The sequence below is a fragment of the Agelaius phoeniceus genome, chromosome 5 (assembly GCF_051311805.1).
Source record: "Agelaius phoeniceus isolate bAgePho1 chromosome 5, bAgePho1.hap1, whole genome shotgun sequence".
NCBI classification, from domain to species: Eukaryota; Metazoa; Chordata; class Aves; order Passeriformes; family Icteridae; genus Agelaius; species Agelaius phoeniceus.
Window position 1 is genome coordinate 73390010 of NC_135269.1, and position 26405 is coordinate 73416414.

At 57.5% G+C, this 26405-nt stretch overlaps 1 protein-coding gene across 3 annotated transcripts in view; it reads right to left on the reverse strand.

Moving 5' to 3' along the window:
- PPP6R2 (protein phosphatase 6 regulatory subunit 2) overlaps nt 1-23597 on the reverse strand; it is a 68513-nt gene extending 44916 nt beyond the window's left edge. For 2 of the 3 annotated variants that reach the window (XM_077179344.1, XM_054631172.2), the window contains exons 1-2: nt 23444-23597; nt 599-731 (exon numbers count right to left, since the gene is read on the reverse strand). The gene's annotated coding sequence lies outside the window, so the exon portion shown is untranslated. Of the gene's footprint in view, nt 1-598; nt 732-23172; nt 23274-23443 lie in introns of those variants that run through there. The other variant, XM_077179343.1, reaches the window with a different exon arrangement.
- Between the last annotated feature and the right edge of the window lie 2808 nt (nt 23598-26405).

Consider the following 26405-nt stretch of genomic DNA (forward strand, 5'->3'; position numbering starts at 1 on the left):
CGTCCTCATTACTAGGAATTAATTGGCCCCTTAATGAGGAACTTCACAGGCCCTGGCCAGAAATTCCCCAGTGCTGGGTGGATCCCACAGGGGAGGGGGTTCTACCCCTTTGCTCAGGTGAGAGCCCAACTGCAGAGCAGCCCTGGGGCCAACAACAGCAGCACCTGGAGCTGCTGCAGGGCTGGAGCCCCTCAGTTCCCAGGGATCCAGGCTGGGAGAGCTGGGGGTGCTCAGCCTAGAGAAGGATCCAGGGAGAGCTCAGAGCCCCTGGCAGGGCCTGCAGGGGCTCCAGGAGAGCTGCAGAGGGACTGGGGCCAAGGCCTGCAGGGACAGCACCCAGGGAATGGCTCCCAGTGCCAGAGGGCAGCCAGGGATGGGATCTTGGCAATGAGGAATTCCTGGCTGGGCTGGAATTGCCAGAGCAGCTGGGGCTGCCCCTGCATCCCTGCAGTGCCCCAGGCCAGGCTGGACACTGGGGCTGGAGCAGCCTGGGACAGTGGGAGGTGGCCCTGCCATGGCAGGGGTGGCACTGCAGGGGCTCTGGGGCCCCTTCCCACACAAAGCATTCCAAGACAAAAGGACAGGGAGATGTTCCTACCTTCAGTAGAAGTTTCTTCAAATGTGAAATCTCCTCCACGGACAGAGAAACATTTGGGTTACAGTTTCTGGAATAGACCCAGCTTCAGGAAATGGTTTTCATCCAGTGTGAATTTCTTTGCAAGCTTCTAATCCTGGAAAATATTTTTTAAAGTTACTAATAAGCAAAGGTACCTGAGGGCCAAAGGCTTTTATTTTTTTCCCTAAATGAACTTTCACAGAACCATTTGGCTCAAAGGAAGATCATAGGGACTGACAGTCCCTGCCAAGGAATCACCAGTCAGGCCACCCAGGATCCTCCCAGTTATCCCAGTTCCCCTCCTCCTGCAGCACTGGGCAAACGTGAACTGCCCAGCCCTGGCAGTGTCCCAGGCCAGGCTGGATGAGGCTCAGAGCAACCACACATCACAGGGGAAGAGCTAAGCCTGGCTCAGCCCATGAGCTCCCCCACAACTCCAAGCTGGGCTTTAACCCATCTCCTGAAATCCAGGAATTCCTGGTGTGCTGTGGGATACACCCAGACAGAGACCAACCAGCAGCAGGTCCCCACATCAATGGAAATTAAATGTAATGTGAATATAAATTTATTTCCTCATCATCCAATCAGTGATTATTTAACTGCAGGTACAACATTCACCCAAACCAAGGGCATTGATTGGAACAAAAACTGTTCAGGGTTTTATTTCTAAACTTTGTCACCCTTTTCCCCAGAATCTGTGCCCAAAGGTCTTTGACAGAGTTCCAGATTCAGAGAGGTTGGAAAAGCCCTCCCAGCCCAACCAAGCTGTGCCCAATGCCCTCCTTGTCCCCAGCCCAGAGCCCTGAGTGCCACCTCCAGGAATTCTTTGCACACCTCCAGGGATGGGCACTCCAAAGCTCCCTGGGCAGCCCCTGCCAAGGCCTGAGCCCTTTCCATGGGGAAATTCCTGCTGGTGCCCACCCAGCCCCTGCCCTGGCCCAGCCTGAGGCCGTTCCCTCTGCTCCTGTCCCTGTTCCCTGGAGCACAGCCCGACCCCTGCCATAAACAGGGACACCTCAAACAAGAACCTTCTCATCAATTCTCTGCTGGGCCACAAATGCCAAGAGTTCCAGAAAATACTGCACAGCTCTGGCTTACATGGACACTGATGCTTTGGAGAGCTCAAGGCTGGAAGAGCCATGGAAGAACACATGGAATTCTCACAATGCACAGAAGAAGCTGGGACAGGGAGCAATGGGGGTGTGGAAGGGAGAACTTGTCTTAGTCTCAGTTGGCTTTGCAGTCCACAGCCATGGAGTCCTGGAATGGGCTGGGTGGGAAGGGACCTCAGAGCCCCTGCAGTGCCACCCCTGCCATGGCAGGGACACCTCCCACTGTCCCAGGTGCTCCAGCCCCAGTGTCCAGCCTGGCCTGGGGCACTGCCAGGGATGCAGGGGCAGCCCCAGCTGCTCTGGGCACCTGTGCCAGGGCCTGCCCGCCCTCCCAGGCAGGAATTTGTTCCCAATATCCAACCTGAGCCTCTCTCCATCAGTTCTCACAGGCACTGCACGTCCCTGTGGAGCCAGGACACCAAGGGACCCAGCCTGGCTGACCCCAGCAACCCTGAGCTCTGTCACATCCTCATGGGAACAGCTCTGGAGAGCCTCGAGGGACACCCCAGACACAGCCAGCACTGCTGCCACCACCCCTGTGTCCCTGCCATGGCACCACAGCCAGCACTGCTGCAAACCCTCTGTCACTGCCATGGCACCACAGCCAGCACTGCTGCCACCACCCCGTGTCACTGCCATGGCACCACAGCCAGCACTGCTGCCACCACCCCTGTGTCCCTGCCATGGCACCACAGCCAGCACTGCTGCCACCCCTGTGTCACTGCCATGGCACCACAGCCAGCACTGCTGCCACCCCTGTGTCACTGCCATGGCACCACAGCCAGCACTGCTGCCACCCCTGTGTCACTGCCATGGCACCACAGCCAGCACTGCTGCCACCCCTGTGTCACTGCCATGGCACCACAGCCAGCACTCCCTGTCACTGCTGCATCACCTCAGCCAGGACTCCCTGCCATCCCCGTGTCACTGCCATGTCACCACAGCCAGCACTCCCTGTCACTGTGGCACCACAGCCAGCCACACACCATTCCATGTCACTGCTGTGTCACCTCAGCCAGGACTCTCTGTGTGTGTCACCATTCCATGTCACTGCTGTGTCATTTCAGCCAGCACTCCTGCCACCACCCCGTGTCATGCTTTGTCACCAGGACACATCTGCTGGCCAAGGGACACGCCTGGTGACAGCAGCAGCTGCTGGCAGTGCTCCCCAGGGCCAAGGGGCTGGCACTGATGATCACAATTCCCTCCATCCAGCCTCATTCCCTCACAATTCCCTCCATCCAGCCTCATTCCCTCCACCCAGCCCCATTCCCCCCACAATTCCCTCCATCCAGCCTCATTCCCCCCACAGTTCCCTCCACCCAGCCTCATTCCCTCCACAATTCCCTCCACAATTCCCTCCACCCAGCCCCATTCCCCCCACAGTCCCCTCCACCCAGCCCCATTCCCCCCACAGTTCCCTCCACCCAGCCCCATTCCCCCCACAGTTCCCTCCACCCAGCCTCATTCCCTCCACAATTCCCTCCACAATTCCCTCCACCCAGCCCCATTCCCCCCACAGTTCCCTCCACCCAGCCCCATTCCCACAGCAGCCCAGCCCTGCCGAGGTGCCAGGAGCAGCAGGCAGCACAAAGGGAGCCGTGTCCCCCTCGGGAGGGAGCGCTGGCCAAACACCCACAGACCTCGCCCCGAGTCTGGTGGGAGCAAAACCCAAAGGGAGTTCAAGAGGCTGCTGACCTGCAGCTCCTCCATGAGACAGCAGCTGGTCCCAAAGATCCCAAATATACACAAGGAGCTGTGGCTGTCATTGGAAAGACACGGCCCAAATAATATGAACAAATTAAAAATATCAGTCAAGACTGAACTCCATTTTGTATAAATCAGGAGGCCATGGAATGGTTTGGGTGGGGAGGACCTTGAAGCGCAGCCAGTGCCAGCCCTGCCATGGCAGGGACACCTCCACTGTCCCAGGGTGTCCCAAGCCCCAGTGTCCAGCCTGGCCTGGGACACTGCCAGGGTGGGGCCACAGCTTTCAGGGACATGGCTCAGATCCAAGCACATGAATGAAATCAGAGTGTGTGGCAGCTTTTCCACACATCTGTATGACAATATCCCGTGAGCAGAGCCCACCTTCCCCACCCTGGCCACACCTTCCATGCCTCAGGACAGATGGCCCCAAGATATTGCACAGGAATATGGAATGGAATCCACTTTCCATGGAATCCACCCAGGCAAGCAAGGAAAGCTCGTTACTGAGCAGACTAAAACCCACTGAAAACCTCTCCGGTGCCTTTAGAAAAGCATTCACACATTAGCAAGTCATGAACAACTGTTCAATACATCCCAGCTCCCCTCCCAAGCTCTCCTCAGTGAACTTGCACCTGGAGCAGCCCTGCTGGAGGATCTGCAGAGCCCAGGAGGAGCAGACCCGTTGTTCTGTGCCTGTTCCTGTGACTGTTCCTGTGAGAACGTGTGCCAGTGCTGTGTGTGTAACACATCCCTGCTGCACACGGGGCTCAGAGCCCACCCCAGAGCCTGCACCAGGATCCCTGAGTCCAACCAGCAGGGACAGGGATGGGCTCTGACAGAGTCTGGATCCTTCCCTGTGCCCCTCTGCTTAAGGGAGCTGGGAATTCAGCACCCAGCACATGGATGGAAGCAGAGAACTGTCCTTGGACTCATGGAATATGCTGAGCTGGAGGGGATCCACAGAGATCACCTGCACACACCCCCAGATCCCATGCCTGGGAGCACTGTCCAAACACTCCTGGAGCTCTGGCAGCCTCCAGGCAGCACCATGCCCTGCTCAGTGCCCAGCATCCTCTGGGGAACAACCTGGAACAACCTGGCATTTATTCAGCCTCTGCCCACCTGCTTCAAGAGCAGCCCCAACAAAATCCCAGGATCCCTGAGGTTGAGAAAGCCTTCCCAGTCCAACCAGTCCGAACTGTGCCCAATCCCCATCTTGGGATCCCACCTGATCCTGCATGCCAGGATCCTGCTCTGTGCCAGCTGCTCTGGGGAAGGCAGGAGAAGGGATGCACAGGGCCCAGGGAGAAGGGATGCACAGGGGCTGCAGTGCCCATTAACAGGGAGAAGGGATGCACAGGGGCTGCAGTGCTCATTCCCCAGGGAGAAGGGATGCACAGGGGCTGCAGTGCCCATTAACCAGGGAGAAGGGATGCACAGGGGCTGCAGTGCCCATTAACAGAGAGAAGGGATGCACAGGGGCTGCAGGGCCCATTCCCCAGGGAGAAGGGATGCACAGGGGCTGCAGTGCCCTTCCCCAGGGAGAAGGGATGCACAGGGGCTGCAGTGCCCATTAACAGGGAGAAGGGATGCACAGGGGCTGCAGGGCCCATTCCCCAGGGAGAAGGGATGCACAGGGGCTGCAGTGCCATTCCCCAGGGAGAAGGGATGCACAGGGGCTGCAGTGCCCTTCCCCAGGGAGAAGGGATGCACAGGGGCTGCAGTGCCCATTAACAGGGAGAAGGGATGCACAGGGGCTGCAGGGCCCATTAACAGGGAGAAGGGATGCACAGGGGCTGCAGTGCCCATTACCAGGGAGAAGGGATGCACAGGGGCTGCAGTGCCCATTAACCAGGGAGAAGGGATGCACAGGGGCTGCAGTGCCCATTAACAGAGAGAAGGGATGCACAGGGGCTGCAGGGCCCATTCCCCAGGGAGAAGGGATGCACAGGGGCTGCAGTGCCCTTCCCCAGGGAGAAGGGATGCACAGGGGCTGCAGTGCCCATTAACAGGGAGAAGGGATGCACAGGGGCTGCAGGGCCCATTAACAGGGAGAAGGGATGCACAGGGGCTGCAGGGCCCTTCCCCAGGGAGAAGGGATGCACAGGGGCTGCAGTGCCCATTCCCCAGGGAGAAGGGATGCACAGGGGCTGCAGGGCCCATTAACAGGGAGAAGGGATGCACAGGGGCTGCAGTGCCCATTAACAGGGAGAAGGGATGCACAGGGGCTGCAGGGCCCTTCCCCAGGGAGAAGGGATGCACAGGGGCTGCAGTGCCCATTACCAGGGAGAAGGGATGCACAGGGGCTGCAGGGCCCTTCCCCAGGGAGAAGGGATGCACAGGGGCTGCAGGGCCCATTCCCCAGGGAGAAGGGATGCACAGGGGCTGCAGTGCCCTTCCCCAGGGAGAAGGGATGCACAGGGGCTGCAGTGCCCATTAACAGGGAGAAGGGATGCACAGGGGCTGCAGGGCCCATTAACAGAGAGAAGGGATGCACAGGGGCTGCAGTGCCCATTACCAGGGAGAAGGGATGCACAGGGGCTGCAGGGCCCATTAACAGAGAGAAGGGATGCACAGGGGCTGCAGTGCCATTCCCCAGGGAGAAGGGATGCACAGGGGCTGCAGTGCCCATTAACAGGGAGAAGGGATGCACAGGGGCTGCAGGGCCCTTCCCCAGGGAGAAGGGATGCACAGGGGCTGCAGTGCCATTCCCCAGGGAGAAGGGATGCACAGGGGCTGCAGGGCCCATTAACAGGGAGAAGGGATGCACAGGGGCTGCAGTGCCCCCTCCCCAGGGAGAAGGGATGCACAGGGGCTGCAGGGCCCATTCCCCAAGGAGAAGGGATGCACAGGGGCTGCAGTGCCCATTATTAACCAGGGAGAAGGGATGCACAGGGGCTGCAGTGCCCATTATTAACCAGGGAGAAGGGATGCACAGGGGCTGCAGTGCCCATTACCAGGGAGAAGGGATGCACAGGGGCTGCAGTGCCCCCTCCCCAGGGAGAAGGGATGCACAGGGGCTGCAGTGCCCATTAACAGGGAGAAGGGATGCACAGGGGCTGCAGTGCCCATTCCCTGAGGGAATTCCATACCCACTATTGCTCTGAGCCAACTATAAGGAAAAGGTTCTTTGCCTGCAAAAGCAACTGGAAAAGGATGAGGAGAATCAGGAATTCCTCAATAAAAACAATCAAAAGGTCCATGTAACCCTTAAACATGAGCCTCACAAGAGGAACAGAATTCCTGCCTTTCCCATACATCCCATAGCACATCCCAGGAGGCAGCAGTGGGATGGGAGCATTTGGAAAAGGACAGGCACATACAAAATCCAGCTATTTTTAACAAAATTTAAAGTCTTCCCACTGCCTCAGTTACTTTATCATGGTTGATCAGAACTATCAGCCCAGATGAGCTAAATTCAACCTTTTATATAAGTTAGAACTTCCCTCAAGATTTCACAGATAAAGGAAGAGTTTAAGCTGTTGGAATTAAGAAAAAGCAGCATTTCCCAGGGTACCTGCACTGCTGACAGAGCAGAACAACCACAAATTATTCCCTAATCAATGTCCACTCACATGAATTTTGGGATTTATTCAGCCTTTTCCCACCTTCTTTAAGAGCAGCCCCAACAAAATCCCAGAATCCCTGAGGTTGGAAAAGCCCTCCCAGCCCATCCGGTCCAAACTGTGCCCAATCCTCATCTTCTCCCCAGCCCAGAGCCCTGAGTGCCACCTCCAGGAATTCCCTGGACATCTCCAGGGATGGGCACTCCAAACCTCCCTGGGCAGCCCCTTCCATAGCTAAATACACTCAAAGGAAAAAAATTATCCCAGCCTAAACCAGTTGGACTTTCCAGCTTCTTCTCTCCAGCAGAAGTGAGCGATGCAAAGACTGGGAAAAATGGTCAAGAGGCCTTCCCATTTTGGGGGTTCTATACCACCAACACCTGCACTGATTTGCTGAACTTGGGGTTTTATGACACCTGCAGCTCATCCCTAAGGCTCCGTGTCTGTGCCAGGAATTCAGGGATTGAAGGGTGGAAGAGCTGTAAAACCATGCAGGCACCGCCCCGATGCCCAGCCAGAACGGCCAAGTGACCACAAACACCAAGTGACCAAGATGGTCACTCCAGACAGTCCTGCTTCCTTCCAACCCACACACTCCTGCCCCCATTCCTGACTCCACAGGGCTCACTGGGATGGGCTCTGGTCTCTGCTGCTGCCTCATTTCCAGCAAATAAATAAATCAATAAACACACACACACACACACACACATACACACATACATACATACATACATAAAGATCCTTCAGCAACTCTTCTGAACCTCAACCCTAATAAGGAATTGAAATACTCCCAGAGGCACTGGTTCTAACAGTAAATAAACAACAGCTGACACAAACTGCTGGACAGAGTCCAGAGAGCACAGAGCTGCTCCAGGGCTGCAGCCAGGCTGGGAGAGCTGGGGGTGCTCACCTGGACATGGGAAGGCTCCAGGGAGAGCTCAGAGCCCCTGGCAGGGCCTGAAGGGGCTCCAGGAGAGCTGCAGAGGGACTGGGGCCAAGGCCTGCAGGGACAGGACAAGGGGGTGCCCATGGCAGGGCCACCTCCCACTGTCCCAGGCTGCTCCAGCCCCAGTGTCCAGCCTGGCCTGGGGCACTGCCAGGGATGCAGGGGCAGCCCCAGCTGCTCTGGCAATTCCAGCCCAGCCAGGAATTCCTCCCCAGTATCCCACCTTACCCTGCCCTCTGGCAGTTTCCTGGAGTTCCTGTTCCATCCCCGTGGAGGAGCAGCCAGCCCACCCCTCTCTGCCCAAAGGCTGCCAGCTGCTCCCAGCCTCAGCTCATCCCTAAATCCACTCCTGGCAAACATCATTTCAACTCTTCCTTCATCACCTCAGGGTCAGAGCAACAGCAAATTTCTTTTCTTCTGCATGTGGACATTTGGAAAACGATATGCAAATCACGAGATCCCTGGAATGATCCTGGTAACTGGAGAAGCCACCAGGACCAGTTACTATTTTAAACTCTTGGCCAAGCTCTGGGAATCTTCCACAGGAGCTGATCCAGCACACAACCAGCACCTTGTGCTGCCAGAGCCTGCTCCAAATCTTTTCAAATCTCCATGGAGCTGTGCCAGGGGAGGGATAGCATGGACAGCAGGAAAGGCTCTTTTCCAAGGGTGCTGGGCACTGCCCAGGCTCCCCAGGGAACGGGCACAGCCCCAGAGCTCCAGGAGCGTTTGGGCAGCGCTGCCAGGGAGGCACAGGCTGGGATTGTTGGGGTGTCTGTGCAGGGCCAGGAGCTGCAGCTGTGATCCCTGTGGGTCCCCTCCTGCTCTGGAGACTCCCTGATTCTGTGACTCCAGGTACACCACAGGATGGACGTGCAGCTGCTGTGGCTTTCCAGTCAGACACTTAAACCAAGCAGGTCCCTCCCCAAGGTCAGGCAGCCCTGGATGAGGAAACACAGCCCAGGACTTCCCAGTGCAGTTCCTGGTGGCAATGAAGCGCCCACACCTGCAAGCAGAGGCACTGTTGCTGCTGCTGTTATCATTTTATGGTTATCCCAGGCCAGGGCTCCCTGGGAAGAAGCTGGAGCCTGCAGAGCATCGCCTGCAGGGAGATGGAGGGTGCCCAGGTGTCCCACTGCTGCCTGGTGACTCCCAGGGCAGGGACAGGGTCACTCCCAGCCCTTTCCCCCCTCCTGCCACACAGCTCTCCCTCCCTGCCCAGCTGGAAGCCAGCCCTGATCCATCCCCAGGCCTGTCAAGCACTCTCAGGAGAGCAGGCGAGGAGCTCACACACAACACCCCACTGCCACCTCACAACAACTTACACTCGCCGGTATTTTTATCCCCAAGAAATTGGATCATTTGGGTTATCAACATTTCTCCACTGCACAATTCCACTTCCCTAAAAAGGACCCACATTTCCTTGAGAGAGAAGCAAACACCGTGCAGAATTCAGAGCACCCTGTGAATGTCTCAGGTCAGCCCTGAGGGCGGCTGCAGGCCCATCTCAGAGTCCTCCTCCTGTGAGTGCTGGACAAGGGAGACAAGAAGTCACCATCCTGCAGGAATTCAGCAGGAATTCCCCCATGGAAAGGGGCTCAGGCCTTGGCAGGGGCTGCCCAGGGAGCTTTGGAGTGCCCGTCCCTGGAGGTGTCCAAGGAATTCCTGGGGGTGGCACTCAGGGCTCTGGGCTGGGGACAAGGTGGGCACAGCTGGACTCAGTGATCCCAAAGGGCTTTTCCAGCCTCAGTGTTTCTGGGATTCTGGGATTCAGTCTGCCAGGGGAAGAGAATCATGAGCTACTCAGTTATTTCAGAGCTCTCTCATCTCCTTAGGCTCCCACCTCAGACTCCTGAGCAACACACTGTGTCTCTGCTTCCAAGATGGAATAATTCCCACATTCATCTTTAACACAGCAAAGACTGGATCCAAGACCTTTGTGGATTTCTCTTCAGAGGAATGGTGGAGGCACCAAGGATGGTGAGAAACTCCCAAGGAGGAAAGGAAATGCTTCCTACACCAATCCTGGAGCTCAAGGCCAGGCTGGACACTGGGGCTGGAGCAGCCTGGGACAGTGGGAGGTGTCCCTGCCATGGCAGGGCTGGCACTGCAGGGGCTCTGGGGTCCCTTCCCACCCACAGCAGTCCGGGATTCCACAATTCCATGAACCCAGCCCCTCTGCTCTCAAATTACACCATGCCAGGAGCCCATCCTGCGCCAGCCATGAGGAACAGCCAAGGGACAGGACCTGTGGAAGGTTCTCCACCAAGGGGCAGCTCTGCAGCTCTGGGACACCCTCCCAAGGGGCAGCACAAAATTCAAACAGCTCCTCTGACAGCAGGATTTTACATAACTCCATTCTCATTCAGCACCTTTCCCTTTGCTCCCTGCCTCTCTCATTTGCTCAATTCTTTTTGGAATCCATGACTAAAGGCAAAGCAGGACCCAGCAGAGGCCTGGAGGCAGTGATCCCAACTCACTGGGGGTTCATCATTGCTACACACCCCCAAAAGAGGCACTTCAGCTCCCTGAGACATTCCCTAGCTCGAGCTGTTTATTGAAAACCACTGGGATACACTTAAAATTCACACATAAAATTTCAACCAAAATATTTCACCAATTTGCCAAGAATCTCCTTTTGTTTTCCCCTTGTGAGCTATGAAAATGAATTTCTTCATTATTCCTTAATATCTGACAAATTAAAGAGATCTCTGCATTTGCATTACAAAATCCTGGCACCATTTAGGCTGGAAAAGCCCTCCAAAGCCATCCAGTCCAGGGATGGGGACTCCAAAGCTCCCTGGGCAGCTGTGCCAGGGCTGCACAGCCCTTTCCAGGAGGGAATGCCACAATATCCACCCTGAGACCCAGCCTGAGGCCGTTCCCTCTGCTCCTGTCCCTGTTCCCTGCAGCACAGCCCGACCCCCCCGGCTGTGCCCTCCTGGCAGGGACTTGTGCAGAGCCACAAGGGCCCCCTGAGCCTCCTTTGCTCCAGGCTCAGCCCCTGCCCAGCTCCCTCAGCCCCTCCTGGGGCTCCAGCCCCTGCCCAGCTCCATTCCCTGGACACCCCAGCCCCTCCAGGGCTCTCCTGGCAGGAGGGGCCCGGAGCTGCCCCAGGATTCCGGGGGTCCCTGGGCAGGCCCAGCACGGGGCACAGTCCCTGCCCTGGGGCCGTGCCCACCCTGGGGCAGCCACAGCCCAGGGCCCATCGGCCCCCCCTGCCCCCCCGGGCTCGTGCCCAGCCGCTGGCACAGCACCCCCAGGGCCCTTCCCAGCTCTGCAGCGCCCCAGGGGCTGGGGCTGACCCCAGGGCAGCACCTGGCACCCGGCCTGGCTGAGCCTCCCCCTGCTGTCCCCATCCCCCTGCAAGCTCCCACCCAGCTCAGGGCCACCCGACGTTCCCTGGCCACCAGCAGGAACCACAGGCACAGTGGGATGGATGCTGCTCTGCATGGAAAGGGGCTGTGCTGGGCTTTTTCTTTAACAAAAAACTGCCCCTGGCAATAAACCCTTGAAGGCCTCTGTGTTGGACAAATGTACACCCGAAATAAAGAGCTCCTTCTAATCCTTCCTGGCCTCTGAAGCTCCCAAAAACAGAGATGGTATCAGGAGTACTTTGTTTTGATCATCAACCTTATCCTCACCCAGTATCTCGTTAAGCAGCCTCCTAATTGCTGCCCTACCCCATGCTAAAGACAGAATTTGCACAGCTTCTTGATTTAAATGTTACTTTTTAAATTAACTGCTCCACACCCAGACACGAAGAAACCGAAACCGCAGCACTTCAAAAGCTGCAGGAAAAAGCTGCAGAAAAGGATCCCAAACGCTCTGGGAACAGAACAGCACAAAAAAGGCCTTTTTTACCCGCTCAGCTGGCACACATGGAGCTCAATACATCCCTAAAATTCACCTCTGTGAGCTGCCGGGCTCACATCAGCTCTGAGGGCAGAGGAATCTCCCAGTTTGTGATCTGTATTTCAGCAATAATCCAGCAGGATTGGTATTTCCAGCTGCTCCTCTGTGCTGACCCCACAGAAGCAACACCAGTCCCAAGGAACCCTGGGGGGACTCGGGGCTTCCCATTAAATATTAACCTTTGAGTCTGAGATTTGCAACTGCATTTGAATATTGAGACAGCAAAACAAAGTCCTGGGGTGCTGGAAGCGTTGATTTCCCTCCCTTGCAGGACTCCAGGCTCCTCCCTCTCGCCTGCCTGGATCGCTTTGATGCCGCTCAGGGCTGGTTGCTCCTCTGCTCCAAGCAACAAATGACATTTTCTCGCGGGTCACCCCAGCCCAGCCCCACAGAAATCCCTGCTCATGACCACACTGGGATCTCCGAGCAGGGTGCTGGTTGTACTGGGGTGCACAAGCAGCGTTTCACAGAATCCCACTCTGCCCTGCCTGGACCTTGGATGTTTTCATCTTTGCTGCCCACAGCCTAAGGCGATGCTACAAAAGACACCTCTTTGTACTCAGACTGAGGGCCAGCATTTGCAAACTGAGATTTCCTGCTGCACCCCACGGGGAGATCAAGGGCTGCCCGTTCCACAGACGCCTATTTGATCAACACCCGGCCTCAAGCGAGCCAGTGAAACAACTGCTGTGCTCCTTTCCTGCTCCTTCATCCCAGTTCAAAGCTCCCAAGGTGAGTTTGTGCCTGTACCTGCACCAGAACAGCCCAGCCCGTCACACACTGTAGCTCCTGCCAGAATATTCCAGTGCTCCTCCACTCAATGGACCCAGAACCCAGGCCCCAGCAAAGCAGAGCCCTCAAACAGGACATTAAATAAATGCATTTTCATTGCCTCAAGCTTTCAGGGCATTACAGACACAGTCCATGCAAAGTTTAAGAAGTTTTGCAGTTAAAATAAATAAAGACTCTTCAGAAGGAGCTGAGGTTGGAAAAGAACATCAAGTCCCAGCTGTGGCCAATGCCCACCTTGTCCCCCAGCCCTGAGTGCCACCTCCAGGAATTCCTTGGGCACCTCCGGGGATGGGCACTCCAAAGCTCCCTGGGCAGCCCCTGCCAAGGCCTGAACCCCCTTTCCATGGGGAAATTCCTCCCTCTTCACCCAATTCCTCAGAATTGGGTAAAACATCTTTCCCAGAACAAGGCACCACCAGGCTGTTCTCCCTACATGGCACCACTTCACCTCTATTTATGAGGCAGGCTTCATCCATCATAAAACACCCTGAAAGGAAAACAATCCCTGGGAACTCTCAGAGCCACCCTTCAGAGTTTTACCTGGACAAAGAAACATCAAAGCTCAAGCTGCTCTGGGAATCCCAAACCAGCAGGACACACTCCTGATCTGAGGCCACGGCTTGCTGGGTACTAAACCTGCACTGTTGGGAAAAAATGGGTTTCCTCTGCCATACAGCATTAGCAGCAAAAAAATAACCAGCTGGGTCATACCCCCAAACCAGCTTCCAACACTGCTGCAGGAATGTCTGAGCAGGGAGGAAGGATGGAGCAGCAGGAAGGGGACAGCATTCCAGCTGAAATGTCCATCCAGCTTGGGCTTGGAGCACTAATCCAAGGAGTCACTCACACTGTGACTGAATTACCTCAATCATAACCAAAACCACTCATAAAACCCATGGAATCTGTAGGGTGAGCGTTTCAAAAGACTGAAAAGGATGACACTTGTTTTTCCAAGCTTATTAAAGAATCCTAGAGATTGGATCAACACTGGGAAAATAACTGAACATCCACCTTGCACAAGTGATCATCAATGGTTCTCTTGGAATGGTTTGGGTGGCACTGGGATAGTAGAGGTGTCCCTGCCCTTGGCAGGGGCTTTAAGGCCCCAACCATCCTGGGATCCCGTGATTCCCCCCAGGACTCTGAACGGGCCAACCCACAGGAATTGCAGCAATTTCCTCAGCAGGAATGGCCCCTGAAGCATCAAAATCTAAACCAGCAGGGCCCTGGAGATCCTGGATCCTTTCAGCAGGCCCTGGAGATCCTCCTGCTTCCCCCAGCACTGGCCCTGCTGGTTGGCTGCTGGTGATCCCACCTGCTGTTCCCAAAGTAACACATTCCTGAGCAGGGCACTGTCCACAGCTCCAAACAAACTGGGATTACACAACAGGATTTTCCCCACATGGCCAAAGTCTCCCGTGCCCACCAGGTGACCCCGTCTCACTCCACTGCTCCTCAGAAAACTCCAGCACAGATCCAAATCCCAAGGATACACTCAATACTTCTCCTTGCTTTCCTCTTCTAAAACTAAAAATAACTCAACAGTTTTGTTCTTGGGAACTGCACTGCTTTATTTCAGCATTTGCTTCCAGGTATTTGAGGAAACAGCACAAAGAAGCTCCAAGAACCCCAGGATCCCTGGGGCTGGAAAAGCCCTCCCAGCCCATCCAGTCCCAGCTGTGCCCAATGCCCTCCTTGTCCCCAGCCCAGAGCCCTGAGTGCCACCTCCAGGAATTCCTTGGGCACCTCCGGGGATGGACACTCCAAAGCTCCCTGGGCAGCCCCTGCCAAGGCCTGAGCCCCCTTTCCATAGGGAAATTCCTGCTGATGCCCAAAATTCACCTGTCCAAAATGAAGTGGCCATTTGTTTTCCTGCAAGACACAGCATTCCCCAGGAGAGCTGCTGCTGGAAATGGAGGGCAAAGCAGGAGCAGGGAGGCCATGGACACACTGGATCCCCACACTAACATCACTGCCCTGCACCAGTTATTTAGTTATTTCATGTGTCAGAACAAAGGTGACTGAAGGGAAGGAAAAACAGAAGGCCTGAAATTGCCTCTTTTGCAAGAGGAAGTTACAGTGTAACAGCCATGAAATCGGGTGTGCAGTCCCTGCTGGCACCCCATCCCAAACCCCTCACCAGCATCTGGCACCCTAAAGCCCCTTACAGCTTTTGGAAACTCCTGTGCTGCCTCATCCTTGAGATTCCAGAGCCCTCAGTCACACACAGCAGCCTAGGACCAGCCACAAGTAAACAAATTTTCTCTAAAGCAGGAAGAAAAAACTCAGTAAAATATTGATAAACTTCTCCTGAGCTTTGGGTCCTCCCCGTGCCAGGCACTGAAGAAGGTGGGGAAACCCTGTCCCCTGTCCCCTGCCTGAAGGGCCTCAGAGCCCCTGCAGTGCCACCATGGCAGGGACACCTCCCACTGTCCCCAGTGCCCAGCCTGGCCTGGGCACTGCCAGGGATGCAGGGGCAGCCCCAGCTGCTCTGGGCACCTGTGCCAGGGCCTGCCCACCCTCCCAGGCAGGAATTTTTTCCTAATATCCGATCTAAACCAATGCATCCCTGCCCTCTGGGAATCCATTCCCTGTGTCCTGGCACTCCAGTGCTGATTCAGGGTCCCTCTCTGGCTCTCTTGGATCCCTTCAGGGCCTGGAAGGTGTTGTGTGGTCTCCACATGACCTTCCCTTCCCCAGGCTGAACATTCCCAACCCTCCCAGGCTGTCTCTGTATGGATGTGCTGGGCTCCTCTGGACCTGCTCCAGCAGCTCCACGTCCTCCTGATGCCAGAAGCAGCAGAGCTGTGCTCCATGCTCCTCACAGAACTGAAAACCAGCTGTGCTGGGCATGTGCACAACAACAACAACTTGGATTTGCTTCAGTGCTTTGGCCCTAGAGAGATCTCCATGGTTCTGAATCCCTGCCTGCTTCCAGCAGCAAACTCAACTCATCCACCTGCTGTGGGAGAGGGAGAGGGCTCCCCAGGCAGAGCCCAGGGTTTGGACATGGCTGAACATCAGCATCTCACAGTCACAGAACCGTTCAGGTTGGAAAAGCTGCTGGGGAGCGCCCAGCCCAATGTCCTCCAGCTGCCTGACCCAGGTGAGGAGGTCCCTGTCCCTGTCCCTGTGCCCTGCCCAGGCTGGGTCTCCCCCGAGGTGCAGCTCCTCATGCTGAGGATGACTGATGTCAGTCAGTCACACAGATGCCCTGGGCAGGAGAGGAACGAGCGCTTCTCCAGCACAACTCAGCTATTTCAGACCCCTGCACAGACAGGGAGTGAGCACCTGGCTCCTCCACTGACTAAAAAAGGAACCCTGAGCCACTGAACCTCAGAAAGAAGGATTTACATCACAGAGGTGTGAACCTAGGGAGAGGTTCCAGCCCCTGGAAAGCCAAGGCAAAGTATGAAACACACTGTTGGGGAAGGGGAAATACTTAGAAAGTCATGGAAGAAAAATTAGGATATACCATGGACAGTACAACATGAAATAATGATACAGTAAATCAGGGAATCATAGAATGGTTTGGGTTGGAAGGGACTTTAAAGAACACCTCATTCCAACCATGGCAGGGAACAAGGACTAGGAGAATGCAGGAGAAGTAAATAACAACTAAGCACAAAGAAAAACAATCTTCCAACTGAAAAATAAAAAGGAAACAAGCTGCAGAGCTAAGCTAAAAAAACATCCTTTGGTGTTTTCCAATTTGCTAAATGTTGCAGACTGAGCACCTGCTCAGCAGGAGTGGGGTGTCATGGCTCAGAGCTGAGGGCTCTCAGGATAACCTGGATATTCCATTCCCTGGGCTGAGCTTGACTTAACCTAACCCAGAATCATGGCTGTCAACACCAGTGGAGCCCCACTGCTGCAAGCCCATCACATTTCAGCCCCATATTCCAACTGCCTGGCAGAACTTCCAGCAGTGGGACTCAAGTTCAGTGAAACAGAAGTGCAGAGTCATGAGATGGGTTTGGGTGGGAAGGGACCCCAGAGCCCCTGCAGTGCCACCCCTGCCCTCCCACTGTCCCAGGCTGCTCCAGCCCCAGTGTCCAGCCTGGCCTGGGGCACTGCCAGGGATGCAGGGGCAGCCCCAGCTGCTCTGGCAATTCCAGCCCAGCCAGGAATTCCTCATTGCCAAGATCCCATCCCTGGCTGCCCTCTGGCACTGGGAGCCATTCCCTGGGTGTTGTCCCTGCAGGCCTTGGCCCCAGTCCCTCTGCAGCTCTCCTGGAGCCCCTTCAGGCCCTGCCAGGGGCTCTGAGCCCTCCCTGGTTCCTCCTCTTGTACAGGTGAAACATTCCCAGCTCTCCTGGCCTGGCTGCAGAGCAGAGGGGCTCCAGCACCTCCATGGCCTCTCTGGGTTCACTCCAGCAGCTCCAGGTCCCTGTGCTGTCGGGAGCTGCAGGCTCTCAGAGGCAGCAGCAGAAGTTCCCAGGAAGGGGAGGTGTCTGAGTCCTGCTCCCTGTGAGCCCGGCACAGGCACAGCCACACCAGGAACACGTTGCACCACGATGCTGCCAGCGCCATCCAACCACGCCCTGGTTAAATCCCAGGACAGCCCTGCCCCTGTGCTCCTCGCTGGCTCCCAGGTGCCCGTGCCGTGCCCGGTGCCAGCGCTGCCGTGCGCTCCAGCTGCGGAGCTCCCGGTGCTGGCCCTGTGCCCGCGGCCGTGCCGCTGCCATCCCGCACGGACGCGGTGCCAGCACAGGGCAGCCTGGCCTTCTGCCCGCTCCTGGCACGGGGCAGCCCTGCCCTTCGTCCTCTGCCTCGGGGACACGGGGACAGTTTGCAACCTGTGAGCTCACAGGCTCAATTATCCTTCTCAAAGAAAAGAAATCCATCTTAACATAAAAGAATTCAATTAAACGGCGTCCCGGGGGATCTGCCGAGCGAAGAGAACACAAATAAACAGCGAAGGAAACACAACCTTCTCATCCCAGCCCGCTGCACAGCCGAGCAAGGAGCTGCAACCAGCTGCAGGCTGTGCAGGGCTACGGGAACGGAAGGAAAGGAAGAAACTGCCACACGGAAGAAAACCCCAAATGTCAGAGCAGAGCCAGCGGTGTGCTCTCTGAGGTGTGACACAAGTCAGTCCTCACAAGGAATCGAGCACAAAACTGAAACTGAAGCAGCTTCTTGTGTTCTATTTCCTTCTTCCTTCCTGTGGCTGCAGCAGCCAGACCATCCCCACTCCTGCAGGTCCGTGCCTCTCCCAGTGCCAGGCTCTGCTCTGCTGCCACTGTTCCGAAAGCTGCCCAGGGAAATCAGAATCAAAGTGACTCCGGAGTCATCAGTGTCACTCCGGGCCACAGAGCTCTGAGCAGCAGCAAACTGCAGGACTGAAATCCCACTGCAGCCCCAGGTTCCCAGCACAGGCACCAGCAGGGGCACTGCCAGGCCCACACAAACCCTGAACTGAGCAGCCCAGATGTCTGGGAAGTTTCCCTGCAAAGCCAAAGTTCCACCTGGCTCCAGCTCCCTTCAGCACCTTCTCAGGTGACCTGGATGCAGCCTGAGGGGACACCAGGGAAGCGTGCAGATGGTACCAAACTGGGAGGAGCTGCTGCCTCCCCTAAGGCAGAGAGGCCCTGCAGAGACTGGACAAATCCGAGGGCTGGCAACCACCAGCAGCGTGAGGTTTAACACAGGCAGGTGCTGGATTCTGCAGCTGGACCAGGGCAGCCCTGGATGCACCCACAGACTGGGATGGGGAGGCTGGAGAGCAGCTCTGGAAAGGGACCTGGTCCTGGCGGATGACAAGGGGGCCCTGAGTCAGCAGTGCCCTGGTGCTAGGAGGGACATCCCTGTCTCGGGGGGCACCAGGGACAGCAGCAAGGGAGGGGATTGTCCTGCTCTGCACTGGGGAGGCCTTACCTCCACTCCTGGGACTGGGCACCTCAATGTACAAAACAACTAAAGCTCCTGGGGAGCATCCAAAGGAGGGACATGGGGATGGGGAAAGGCCTGGAGGGGCCACACGAGGAGCAGCTGAGGGCACCTGGAATGTCCAGCTGGAGGAGACTGAGCTCAGATGTCGCCAGGGGCTGCAGCCTCATCCCAAGGGACAGCTCTGATCTCTGCTCCCTGAGAGCAGGGACAGGACCCAAGGAATGGCTGGAGCTGTGCCAGGGAGGGTCAGGCTGGAAAGCAGGAAAGGTTCTGCCCCAGAGGGTGCTGGGCACAGCCCCGGGGCTGCCAGAGCTCCCCTCCCAGGGATGCAATCCCCTCCCTGCGATTGCTGGGGTGTCTGTGCAGGGCCAGGAGCTGGAGCTGTGATCCCTGTGCTCCCTTCCAGCTCAGCAGATTCTGTGGAAAGCTGTGCCAGAGAAGCTTTTCACTCTGCCCCGGCCAAGGAAGAGCTCTGAGCTCTGCCTGCCCCCAGTGACTCCCTGCCCTTTGCCATTTCACCAGAAGGTTTTCTCTTCACGCCTTGCAGCTTCCCCTCCTGCCCAGACGATCCCGGTGTCCTCAGGCACCCCGGGCTGACTCCAGGGGAAGGAATGGGGTGTGTGGGTACCGTGACACCAGGGACAGCCACCCCCAGCGTGCTCCCGGCTTTCAGGTAACAGGTGGACACAGCAAAGAGAGACAGAGAAGGACAAGGAGGAGCAATCCCAGCCCAGCAGCTGCAGAGCTGCCAGCTCAGGCTGAGGAGCTGCACTTCCTCCTGACAGCACCTCACCCTCGCTGTGGTGACAGCCCCCGGTCACGGCTCCGTGCCACGTGGGGTTCGGTTTAAACGCGCCCCTGACAAAATGACAATTCTGGTCAGGCTTCAGGCCCTGCAGACGTTTATTACTGTCACTCTCGAGGTGCCTCTGCTCCATCTGGGACTAACAGGCACTAAGAAACACAAAGATGGAACTTCCCACTTCCACACCTCATCTAACAGCAATATGTGTGGCACTCAAATTCCACCTAAATCTGAGCCTTTTTTGTCTGGTATTTTCAAGCTTGGCTGCAAAAGCTTCATTTCCTGAGATAACTGATATTTATTTGCCCAAGTTTCCCTCCAAACCAGAGTTAAGGTGCAGGTAAAAATAGTCCAGGCAGTGATAATAATGGCAATATTGGCTATTGCAGTGCTGGCAGCTGGGTAGGATCAAAACAAGGAGCAGGGAAGTCCATCAGGAGTGAGGGGAGGATGGTGGGAGGAACAGGGACAGAGAGGGAAAAAGAAAAGCTCAAGTAGAGAAACAGAGCAGCAGCCAGGAAAGACAACACACTCCTGCTTCCAATAATATTGAATCAAAGGAGACACTTAAGAGCCTTTGTTGCTACTCCTGGTCACACAGAGGCCACATTCCTTCCCTGAGCCTTAATAAACCCCGACATCTGTGGATTTTCCATGAAAAGGAGGTAAAACCACCGCAGTCCATAAATGTAACTGGGAGCGGGGCTGTGTTCCCTACACAGAGGGCCAGGAGTGAGGGACTGCTGCTCCCGGCCGAGCTCAGTGACAGCCCGGCCCGAGCACTGCCGTCACTCATTAACTCCCTCTATTAACTCCTCAATTAGTTCTCCAGGAATTCTGCATCCAGCAAAACAAGACCTCCCACAAACCCTCCTCCCTGTAAAGTTCTCTGAAGTTCTGACAACCTGGCACAGGCTCCCCAGGGAATGGGCATGGCCCTGGGGCTGCCGGAGCTCCAGGAGCACTTGGACAACACTCCCAGGGTTGCACAGGGTGGGATTTGGGGGGTCCTGGGCAGGGCCAGGAGCTGGACTGGATGATCCCTGTGGGTCCCCTCCAGCTCGGGATATTCCTTGATCCTGTGAGTGAAGCACCCAGCTCCTCCTTTGCTCTCAGCTCACCGACCTCACCCGTTTCTCCCGCACCATTTGCACCCAAATTTCCCAGTTATTCTTGTTCTGCTCCTGTTCCAAACCCAAGATTTCCTCCAACAAGAGACTCTCCTATTTCCTGGCATTCCAGTTTGCCCATTTTTACGGCTGAGCTGCAGCTCCTGCCCTTCAGGCACTCTGACTCTGTTAAACCATCCTGCTGGGTGACATCCACAGCCGTGATCCCAGCACAGAACCCCGGGCTGCTCCACCTGCACCCCCGGCTGTCAGCAAGGAGAGCAGGAGAGCTCATCCCTCTGCTCCCAGCCCCGAGCTCCCCCCAGACTCTGCTGAGCAGGGACAGGACCCAGGGAAGGGCTGGAGCTGTGCCAGGGGAGGGACAGCATGGACAGCAGGAAAGGCTTTTCCAAGGGTGCTGGGCACTGCCCAGGCTCCCCAGGGAACGGGCACAGCCCCAGAGCTCCAGGAGCGTTTGGGCAGCGCTGCCAGGGATGCACAGGCTGGGATTGTTGGGGTGTCTGTGCAGGGCCAGGAGCTGCAGCTGTGATCCCTGTGGGCCCTTCCCACTCAGGATATTCCATGGTTCTGTGATGCTGGAATTCCTCTATACCACTGCTGGGCTCAGGGAAGAAAAGTTTTGGGTCCCTTTTGCCACCAGAAAACTCAAATGAAGCATTCCCTGTACAGAGCATGGAAAAGCACCACAGGAAAACACTGGAATATCTCCCTAGCAAAGAGGAGAGGAAGCATTAACAAACCAACACCCCCTTCCTGCTCAGGATCTTACTGTGGGGAACAGCAGGGATGGGATTCCCTCCAGCTGTCTCCCAATCCAACCAGGAAACTGTGATCAGGACCGGGGGATCCCACTCTGGAACACAGCTGGGCCCCCCAGCCCCCTGTTCCCCAGGGAAGCTCTGCCAACAGTGGCCTGGAGCTTCCCAAAAATCCTGTAAGCCCACAGAGCACTTTTCTCCTGGTAACAAACCCCCGAGCAGCAGCTCTCACACAGTGCTGCCTCGTCGTTATTATTTTTGACAGTTTCCAATTTGTGAAGTCAGAAATCCACCCTGTCCCTCCCACAGCACACGCAGAGCTCCTGGAACACCAGGCTGAGCAGGAGATGATCCACAGCTCCTGCATCCCACAACAAACCTTCCCCCAGCGTGAGGTTCTGCAGGAACCTCTCCTGCACCACCTGCCCGACAGGCACCTGCTGCTGCAGCACCAATCTGTCCCCACTGCCAGCCAGGACCTCGTCCCACATCCTTGGATTTCAGCGTTAATCCAAAGGAAGTACAGAAAGCACCAGGAATATCAGTGTACGCACAGAGAACAAGCCTTGGTTTCAGACCGGTTTGTTCCTACCCAGCCCTCAGCACCTTCTGCCGAGCAAATGTCACCCAGGCCAGCCCAGGCCATGATGTGCTCCCACTGACAGCCCAAAATTTAACTTTGCTTCCCATGAGATCACCATTGGTTGCCATGGAAATCCCTATACTACCATCCACCAAGGGTTTTTTTTACCACTGAAGTATTTTGGCAGCATGTTCGCTTTTAAGTGTCAGAGTAATAAGAGAAAACATAAATGCTTCTTCTCTCATCAGGCTTTAAACAGAGCTTTATAACCCAAATCTGCTCCTAAGACCTTGGTTCAAACCTGTGGGGCTGGGCAGGGCTGGAATCACCACCTTCTCCTTTCTGAGACACAAAATAAACAACGAAAACAACCTTTAAGTTTTTAAAACATTGATTTCCAAGCGGGGGATCAAGAGAGGAAAAACCTCTTAGGCCCCTCCAAGTTCTCTCAGTTTCTCTTTTTCACTTCCTAGTTTGGTTTTTTTTTTAGCTGGTGCAAAACAAGGCCCTCAAATTCAGCAGGGCCCTCCCAGCCTCTGCCAGGAGCCGCTTTCCTGTCAGATCAATCTTGTGGTGATTCCAGCGGGGCCTCCACTCCTACCCCGGTTTCTGGTCGTTAATAAAACCAGCACAGTGACATTTACGGCCAAACTCTGCACCCTGAGGTGGGCAGGTCCCCAGGAGGGTGACACCCGTGGGAGGCTGATCCCCCTCCTGTGACCCCCGGGAGGGACCTGACCCCGGGAATGGACCAGACCCTCAGGAGGGGGACCCTGACCACTGATCCCTCTCCTCTCACCCCCGGGAGGGACCTGACCCCCGGGGACGGACCAGACTCCCAGGAAGGCGACCAGACCCCCTCAAAGGGGAGCAGACCCTCGGGAAGGGGAGCAGAGCCCTGGGAAGGGGATCCGACCCACCAGAGGGGATCAGACAGCCGAGAGTGACTTGACCCATAGGAGGGGAACCACACCCCAGGTAGGGGGACCCTCAGAAGGGAGATCTGACCCCCGGAAGGGACCTGACCTCCGGGACTGACCTGACCCCCAGGAGGGGGGCAAAACCCTCGAGAGGGGGACCTGACCCTCGGGAAAGGGACCAGACCCCCAGGGGGGTGATGTGACCCTCGGGCAGGGGACCCCCGGAAGGTGGCCAGACCCTCGGGAGTGCGCGCTGAGCCATAGGAGGGGGATCTGAGTGGCAGGAAGGGTGACCTGACCCCTGACCTTGCCACCGCCACCACTCCCGACAGCTCCGGCCACTCCCGGCCGGCCAGGTGAGCTCCAGGACCACCTGGAGGCCGCAGCCCCAGCCCCCAGCCCCGCCAACCCGCCCCGCACGCACCAAAACACGGCAAAAGGAAACTGTCACGCGCAGAGCAGGCGGATTTAACCCAGATCCGCACGGAGCGAGGCGGCGGGACCACGGCCCAGCCCCGGACAGCGGCTCGGCGGGAGAGATTTTTAACCCCCCAAACGGAACCGAACCCCCAGAGCTCGGGGGGCGGCTCCGGGAGGCCGGAGCTGAGCCGGGGGGGCGGCGGGGCCCAGTCCGCGGCGCCGGGCCCAGCCCCGACCCTGGACCCGCGAGGGCGGCGGTGACAGCCGGGTCTCACCTGCGGGTGCCGGGCTGCCCTCGGGCGCTGCCGGGCCGGGCTGCGGGCCGGGCCCGCGGGCTGGGCCGGCCGGGGCTGCGCGGGCAGCGGCGGCGGAGCGGCGGCGGCGGCGGCTCCAAAATGGCGGCGGCGCCGCGGATCCCTCAGGGCGGGGGAGAGGGGCGGGGCCGAGGGAGAGTGGGCGGGGGTCTGTATTGGGCGTGGTCGTTTGTGGGCGGTGCTATCGGAAGTGGGCGTGGCTGGGGCGGGACCGCGGGGACACGGGGACAGGGATGGGGACGGGGACAGGGATGGGCATGGGGATGGGCACATGGGGACACGGACACCGCAGGACGGGGATGAGGACTGTGGGACGGGGATCGCGACTCGGGACGGGACGGGGGGACGGGACGGGGAGACAGTGGGACGGGAATGGGGATGGGATGGGATGGGATGGGATGGGATGGGATGGGATGGGATGGGATGGGATGGGATGGGATGGGATGGGATGGGATGGGATGGGATGGGATGGGATGGGATGGGATGGGATGGGATGGGGGACAGGAACGGGGACAGGGAAGACAGGGACGGGAATGAGGATAAGGGGACGGAGACTCGGGGGCGGAGATGGAGACACGGGGGCGGGGACTGGGGACAGGGAGATGTTGGGACGGGGATGTGACAGGGACCGAGACACGGGGACACTGGGATGGCCACGGGGACACGGAGACAGGGGGTCGGGATGGTGGGGCGAGGGCGGGGACAGGGGAACGGTGGGGCGGCCCCCGCCCCGGGGACAGGGGCGAGGGGACAGCGACAGCCCTCGGGACCCCGGGGTGGGCGAGCTGCGGCCCCCGGGGGTGGTCACGGCCTCGGGGGGAGCACGAGGACAGGACCCCGCGGCTGGGGGGACACGGGGACAGCGAGAGCCCCTCCCTGGCCTTCAGGTGGCCCCAGCATTACTGCAAGGGGGGGACCCCGAGATGGGGGTCAGGGAACTGGGGTGGGGACAGGGTCCACCGTGTCCAGGGATGTGGGGTGAGCACGGGGAAGGGAAGGGAAAAGGGAGACGGAGGGAGCAGGGAGCCAGGGCTGGAGCAGGGATCTCTGAGTCATGCTGGCAGCCTGGGCTCCTGGATCCGCTGTCGCCGTGCCCGGATTTGTCTTTGTCTCGTGGATAAACTGCTTTCCAAGTGCCAGCATCCTCCAGGAACCAGCAGGAAGCCATCCAATCGTTCATTCCAAAGTGAATTCCTGCCATGAGATTTACCACTAAGCTGCTCCGTGCTGCTCTCGCCGAGGCCTTGACCCTGCACAGATTCCTGCACGTGGTTAAAGTTTACAGGGAAAACGTGGCCTTTGCCACGGGAAAAGAGGGACGGTTTTGTACTGCCCTGCTCCCAGGGGGCACGGAATCACGGGATCCTGGAATGGTCAGGGCTGGGAGGGAGCTTAAGGCTCTGCCTGTGTCACCCCCTGCCACATGCTGGGGTTTGGCTATGGGACTGTGCCACAGAAATGCCACTAGAAGTGTCCCCCACGACTGAGTGGGTAAAATTCCTCATTTATGGACGCTTTTCCAGTGTGAGGGCAGCAAGGGAAGGACTCCTAGAATTTATACAGCACCCAGTGTGGTAATTAGCACGTTGGTGGCCATTAATGCGGGAAAAAATAGCACAGTCTCAGGAGTTTCACTTCCCTGTTTCGTTCTGTTGGAGGGAAATGGGCTTATAAAGCATTTTTTGTGGCTTACTGTGGCTTCTGGGGACAGGACGAAACCATCCAAGCAAATTCCCAAACTTTCCAGCCACCCCCAGAGCCCATTCCCACCCCCAGGAGGGCTGGGGTTGTACAGCCTGACTCCTCCAGCTGATTTCTAGAGTTCCAACCTTGGAACAGCTTCCTTCGTCTCTGCTCCAGCCCTCTGGAACACACTAAGATACAGCTGAACTCTGGGCTTGGCAGCAGCAGGGCCAGGAGCTGCCAGCTCCCCTCTCCCAGCAGGGACAGGGACAGGGACAGACACCCCAGGCCACGGTTCTGTGCCCTGGTTGTGACACAGGGCACCGGATCCCACTGGGAACCACTGCTGGAATGTCCTCAGCACCGACACAAGGGGCTGAGCCCAGCTGTGGCAGGGCTAGGCTGGACACTGGGGCTGGGAGCAGCCTGGGCTCACGGAAGGTGTCCCTGTCCCTGGCAGTGCGGGTGCCATTAGGGACCCCCTCAATGCAAACCATGGCAGGATTCCCTGCAGGTGCTCTGTGTGAGGGCAGCCCCTCGGCACAAGGAGCGCTCCGGCTGCAGAGCTCCCAGCTCTGGAGCAGGGAGCGGAGCTGAGCCTGAGCAGGATTCCCAGCGGGAGCGGGCACACGCTGGGTGGGAGGCTGCAGGCCCAGAATAGGCTGTGGATGATGAAGAATTCTGGGATCTATTCTTGGCTCAGGATTGAGGCGTGATCTGGTGCCTCCAGCAGGCATCAGAACAGGATCTCCCAGCGCCAGTTTGACATTAATCTGAGCGGCCCTGCAGGGAGGAGGGGACGAGCTCTCCTCCCTCCTCCCGCAGCCACAGACTCTGCCGAGCACCCGGCGCTGCTCTGGGAGCTTTTCCAAACCCCGGCGTTTCTCTCTGGCTGCCTTTTGGGCCGAGTGACCAGGCCTGGTTCGAATCCCACAGCTCCGAGTGCCCGAGCGCAAACAGCCCGAGGAGCAGCTCGCATTCCTTGGCCTGCGGCACCCCGCACGTTCCCGGGGCTGCAGGGAATGTTCCTCGCTGCTCTGGGGAACATTATCCCGCCCGGCAGTGCGGGAGCACGGGCGGCCAGGGCAGCGGCTCCTGCGGGGCCGGGGCGCACGGTTAATTATAGCCGGCAGGGTTGGGCAATGTTGTGTTTGCCGGGTTGCCGGGGAGATGAGCAGCGGCCCCAGCGCTGCCCCGGCAGCTCCGCGCTCGGCACCAGCGCTGCGCTTGCAGAGCTGCA